Source organism: Triticum urartu, chromosome 1 (genome assembly GCF_003073215.2).
Source record: "Triticum urartu cultivar G1812 chromosome 1, Tu2.1, whole genome shotgun sequence".
NCBI lineage: Eukaryota > Viridiplantae > Streptophyta > Magnoliopsida > Poales > Poaceae > Triticum > Triticum urartu.
This window is the reverse complement of record NC_053022.1, coordinates 560901350-560907972: the sequence shown is the minus strand read 5'-3', so window position 1 is coordinate 560907972 and position 6623 is coordinate 560901350. Positions and strand designations below refer to the sequence as shown.

The following is a 6623-nucleotide window of genomic DNA, read 5'->3' as shown; positions in this document are numbered from 1 at the left end:
AAACCATCAATTACTTTCACAAAAATTGAAATCTTCAAACAAAGATGCTGCAGAAAGAAATATGATTAATTTTCAGCTAACAAGAACTAGAGCAAGCAACCAACAAACTATATCAAAATGCCATCCTCGGCAGTGATCAACAAACTGTGGTCATCCTGGTCCTTTCATATCAGTATTCCAAATATATAAATGCAGATATACTACTCACAGATATTTCAGTGCGTCTGCACAATGACCTGATCTCACACCTTCTTAGTTCCAATATGTGTGTCAATAAGACATGAGAATGGCCAAAATAGCAGTTCGATGTTCTCTTCTCTGCTGAATGATGAGATGGACATACCAGGTCTCATGAAATAAATTACTAGCTTCATCAAGTGTTAGCAAGTAGCAACGACCAAACCAGCATGTCATAGACATACTACAAAGACAACCAACATCTAGTTAGGCACGAATACTGAAACAAAAGGCTACCAGCTTACTGCCCAAGCAAAATCTTTGGGGCGCAGTAAATAGTTTCAAACTTTACATATTCCTGGTTCATGCAAATCTGAATCTAGTCGGCACTTCGCCTCTGCAAGCTTCCGCATAGTCTTCAGCGAGGTGCGGTGCAGCTTCCATGTGAGGGCATATGTACTTCTCCATGAATACCTTCTCGGTCTGCATTACTGCAGAATAGTAGTCCCGGTCGCAATCTAGCAATTCATTTTCCTTGAGAAACTTTACAACATGGTACCGGGGCCTGAGCCGGCCCTCCAGGCTGTAAGAGAGCAATACCGGACGATGAGCAATGTATGCCGGTTCCAGCCCCACCTCAGAGACGAGGAACTCTGATCTGCTCTGCAGAGAGTCCTTAGACCTTGTCAGCAAGATTGGAAACTTGGACACAGCAATGCTGACCTCGGCATCTGACCACCTAAAGGTCTTCTTCAAGTACCCCACTTTGGTGGCGATCTTCTCCTCGCTGAGGTACGCAACAGCAGACACGGCATGCCTGAACATCCGAGATCCACGGGGCACACCAAGACTTTCAGCGCATGACACCATTGCCCGGATGGATTCTACATTGGTTGTGAGCAGCCATGGATTAGGGATGCACAGCTTGGCAATGTCGCAATCAGCCAGCCCCAAGTCCCGCAGGGTCGCGACATTGGGCTTGACCACCCTCTCAAGATCAGACGAGATAAGGTAAAAGCCGCGCTTGAGAACTCAAAAGGGTGTTGTCAATGGAACCGAAGAGGGGCAGGTAGTACTGCAGCTTGGAGACGATGGATGTGAGATGTAAGTTGCCTTGGCAGTAGGAGATGAGGCGCGCGATCTGAGAACGCGAGAGGCCGAGGCCGGTGAGCTGGGCGACGACGGGGACAAGGTACCCCTCCACTCTGGAGCAGAGTACCTTGGGGTCTCCCGCGACGACGGTGGCGACGTCAGAGCTGGAGAAGCCGTGGCCGGCGAGGAAGGAGAGCACGGCGTCGGGCTTGGTGGGGGATTTGAGGTGGGAGAGCTTGGCGGAGGCCTTGAGTGCCTGCGCTCGGGAGAGGCCGCAGCTGGCGACGAGGTAGTCCTGCACGGCGAAGCTAGGGGCGGGCGCTGCGGCGGAGATGAGGCGGTGGATCTGGGAGGTGGAAGAGGCGGAGGGAAACGAGAGGAGCTGAGTGAGGACGCAGCACCGGTGCCGGAGCATGGCGGCGGCGACGAGATTGGAACGAGCGGCTTGGCGGCGGCGGCGTGGTTGTCGCAACCAAAAATGGAGGAATGACCTTCCACGAGCCCACCAGCGTCAGCGTGTGAGCGTAGTGGGCCTTGAAGCCTTCTAATTCGTTTACTCACTCATAAAAAATGAGATGCTCAAGAAAAAAACTCACAAAAAAATGAAGAAATTTATTCAATTTTTTTAAGGAATATCCCTAAAAACACAAAATGAGAAACGAATGTCTCAAAAAAACTGAAGAAACGTGCGCCAGGTATTGGTAGTACTCCATCTGGGTTTTTTGTCTACTCTGTATATAAGAAGCCAACCTTTTGAATATTTGCTCAATATTATAGAAAACAAAATCAACATTCACAATATCAAAAATATGTCATTACATGCATCGTGAAATTAATTTTTCATATTGTATACCTTTATTATTATAGACGTTGATATTTTTTAATATAAATTAGATCAAACTTTATGAAGTTTGACTCAAGACAAATCTTATACGTGGAGTATAAGGAAACCGAGGGAGTACAAAACATCACGCGACGACTCGGCCCTGAGCCGCTCGTGCAACTATATCCCTGTTGTCATCCTCAGCTCACGCCATCTAGAAAAGCCAGCCCCGTCATCATCGTCGGCTGAAGCTCATCAACTAGAACCATGCAGAGCCCCGGCCGCCATGCTCGCTCCATCTCCATCTCCTCTTCTTTAGCACATAGGTAAATCATATTTACAAGTAAAAACAACTACAAAATGCTTTGCTCTGCCATCTCTTTTACAACTAAGGGCTTCACAGACTGAATTTTCTTCACTGCGCAAGGCGCCACAGAGCACTAGGTAGGGTTCAGGTGACATACAAAAAGATTCAGCAGCTCACATGATCGTGAGTGCCTGGAAAAAGAATTTACCAAGTCTTTATTCTCTGAATCATATGTTCTTTAACAAGTACAACCTGATAAAGATATTTTCACACCTAGGAAATTATGATTAAGGAAAATAAGAGGAGCAATTCGTACAAAACAGTAATTTGTCCAATGATATTTTTAAGGGCCAATAAGATAGTCATCTAATCATGGAGGCTGGAGCACAAGGAAAGTTATTTCAATTAGCATCTAACTGCTATGTAAAACAGCATACATGCACAACTGCCTTGTAAACTACTTGTTGTGTTCCCTCTACAAGGAACACAACTGCAAACAAATAGACCAACTCGTCTCACTCACAATCAGGATAGGGGAACTATAGCAAAATAGCGCGGTTTTAGTCATCTGCCAATCTTCTATATGTCATATGACATTTGACTAGGTGCAAAATATATCAGCCCCAACCAATGGCGTTTCTTGTGCAACCTGTGGAGTCACTAGACCCCGCAGGTTTTTTTAATCACTACTACTTTCGTTCTGGATATTGCATCAAAACAATCATAATTCGAAAAATTTATGGCTTTAGCATGTAACGCCCCGAGACCGATGTGTCAGGTGTCTCCCAGTTATTCGTTGTTGTTGCCTTGTCATTTGCTTGCGCGTCATGCATTTCATATCATGTCATCATGTGCATCGCATTTGCATACATATTCATCTCATGCATCCGAGCATTTTTTCCCGTTGTCCGTTTTGCAATCCGGCGCTCCTATGTCCTCCGGCGTCCCTTTTTACCTCTTTTCGTGTGCGGATGTTAAACGTTCTCGGATTGGACCGAGACTTGCCAACCGGCCTTGGTTTACTACCGGTAGACCGCCTGTCAAGTTTCGTGCCATTTGGACTTCGTTTGATACTCCAACGGTTAACCGAGGAACCGTAAAGGCCTCGTGTGTGTTGCAGCCCAACACCTCTCCATAGTGGCCCCAAACCCACCTAAACCCCTCCATCCTCTCGGTCGTTCGATCACGACCGCGTGGCCGAAAACCGCACCTCATTTGGAGTCTCCTAGCTCCCTCTACCTATATATGTGATCCCCTCCAAAAATTCGCGGACGAAACCCTACCCTAACCTTCCCCGCCGCCACCGGACATTTCGTCCCGCGCTGCCGGACATGTCCGCCGCCCCGCAGCCACCTCACTCCGGCCAATCACGCTATGCCACGTCAGCCGGCCGCCGCCCTCGCCCAACCGGACGCAGCCATGCGTCCCGGCGCCCCGCGCCTCCTCACCACGGGCCCACGAACCCGACCGCAGCCCTCCGGGCCCGGTGCGCCGCCGCCCGCCTCCGCTGGCTCCGCGCCGCACGCCGAGGCGCCCCGCCGCCACTGCCAGGTGCTTCCCTGCCGCCGCCGGTAGATGCTCCGCCGCCCCGCCGCCGAAAGGCCCCGCCGTCGCCGCCATGTGCCTCGCCCCGCCTCCGTCGAGATGCCATGAACCGCCTCTGCTGCCGCTCGTCGCGGATCCTGTCGGGCCGGACCGGATCCGGCGACCTCGAGCCCGGCCACCGCCTCTCCTGTTCTCCGGCGCCAACTCCGGCGAAGATCCGGCTCTGCCTCGATCTGCGTGCGCCCGGGTCAAACCCTATATCCGTTCTCGGAGTGGTATAATTTCTCTAAAAGTCCCTAGTATTTTTGGGCATTTTCATCGCATCATAACTTTGCACCCGTGGCTCCGTTTTGGGCGTCTAGCATATCAAATTGTTCGTCTCGACGTGTACTTCATTTCATCTCATTGCATCATGTTCATTTGAGCTCATCTTGATGCCCTAAATGCTGTTGTAAGAGTGCTAGTTTATATTAGTTTCAGATTCTTATCAGTAATTGGTCATTTGTCATTTTTGCCATGTTTAATGTGTGCCTCCTATGAACTTGAGCCCTACATGAGTTTTGAAGTATGCCATGCCATCTTTACAGGGGGTGTATGCCATGTATTTTTGTGATCTCTGCGATGACTAGCACAAGCATGTAAAGTAGCTCTCGTAATGTTGCTGATTTCACGGACTTAGAAATCTTCTAAGTCATTGCCCTGATAATATTTTTATGCCATGTATTCTTGCTGCTACAGAGTGATCCATGCCTCTTTTGAGCTTGATCAGTAAGGATGTTTTGTAGATATTGTGGTGCTCTATCCATCCATATCTTTGTTTGCATTTATGGAGCACCCTAACTTGAGTCAATCGAGCTCTACTTTTGCTATAAAATGTTCCTGGCAGATTGTTTACATGTTAAGCAATTTTGCCGAGGTTGTTGTTGTTGTTGTTTATCCATGCATGTTATGAGGTGGTTCTTACCATGTTTAGCTTCTATGCCATGTCTACTTGCTGGGTGTATGCTTAGTTTATCATGCGATGTCTTGTGGTGAGTGCATCGAGCTCGTAAACATGCCTACTTGATATCTGTTTTGCCATGTTCCAGTTTTCTACTAAGTCTGAATCTGTTAACGATAATTGCTATGTTCACATGGTTGCCATTGTATTTTCTGATCCCTTTTGGCTTATGGTCATTAAGGTCTTTTGTTGTATGCTTTGAGTAGCTTCATGCCATGCCTTGCTTTGCCATGATATGTTCATGTAGCATGTTGTTATCTTGCTCTAAACATTGCTTTCTGATGTTAAATTCCTGGCCTGTTGTTATTTTCACTAAGTCTGTAACCTGTTATCTTTTGCTCTTTTGCCATGCTTGTTTGAACCTGCTATTGAGTGAATTAGCCGTAGCTCGGTGTTCATCTTTTGTCAAGCATCTTGAGTGGATCCCTGCCATGTATTTTTCTGCTATGTTAGAGTGCTGTAGCATGTTGTTCTTGATGCATTTAGATGGCCTCATGCTGTTAATCGCAGATCGGTGCTATATTTGTTTTGCTGGTCATTTGCAAGCCGTGCATCCGATTCCGGTGATCTTTATATCGATTTCGACCGAAATCAACTCATCTTTCCAGTGGCACTCTTGGTTTTCCAAGTTGAGGCCAGGTTCAATCTTTCCTTTCCGAAACATGCATATGCATCGCATTTCACATCCCGCATATCATGCCATGCTTTGCATCATGTTGTTTGTGCATTGCACGTGGTTGATTGTGTCTCCCTTTGCTTGTGTTCTTGCTTTGGGTAGAGCTGGGAGACGAGTTCGTGATCGAGGTACCCGTTGAGTGCGTTTCGAGGATCAAGCTTTCGTCTTCTCGGAGAACTTTGCAGGCAAGATGACCATACCCTCAAAATCATTTCTATCTTTGCTTGCTAGTTGTTGGGGACATTACTACCGGACGTAAACCGGCCAGGAGTATCCGGATTAAATTTATGAAGATTAGAAGCCCATGAAGATGTGAAGATGATGGCACTTTACGAAGGCCCAAGGCCCAGAAGTGAGTTAAGGACTGTAGACGTAAACCGTCTTAATCATGTAACTTTCTTTGTAAGATAGGGAGTGTAGAGACCGAACCGGAAACGTTTATGATCCGGCTTGGGGACTCTTTAAACTGACGGGCGCCACCCATGTATATAAGGGGATGACCCGTCAGCGGTTCAAGGGACGGACAACAACTCGAGAACCAGACAAAGCGGATTCGCTCCCTGGCCTTCGAAACCCAAGAAATACCAATCACAACTAGACGCAGGCTTTTACCTTCATCGAAGGGGCCGAACTAGTATAAACTCTCCGTGTCCCCTTGTCCGGTTTAACCCCTGTAAGTTAACCCATTGCGATGGCTCCACGACTAAGTCCTTTCACAAGGACATCTGCCGTGACAAACCCACGACAGTTGGCGCGCACCATGGGGCTATCGCACGATGGTTTCGAGTTCTTGAAGGGCGGCTTTGATGGACTCAAGGGATACGCTGTGGGATGGATGACGAAGAGTCGTCGCGGCAAGCTTTACATCGACAACGCAGGATGGGGTCCCGAGGCCGATTCAATTTAATATGGGTACCGGGTCCTCTTTGGTGGGATTCACGTCTTCATCGGCAAGATTGGCGAACCGGCCCCTGAGCCGGACACCTGCACCGACATCATCGAA

At 48.0% G+C, this 6623-nt stretch overlaps 1 pseudogene; it reads right to left on the bottom strand.

Annotated features, from left to right (window-relative positions):
- Positions 1 to 458: 458 nt before the first annotated feature.
- On the bottom strand, positions 459 to 3051 carry LOC125530171 (annotated as a pseudogene).
- Positions 3052 to 6623: the final 3572 nt, after the last annotated feature.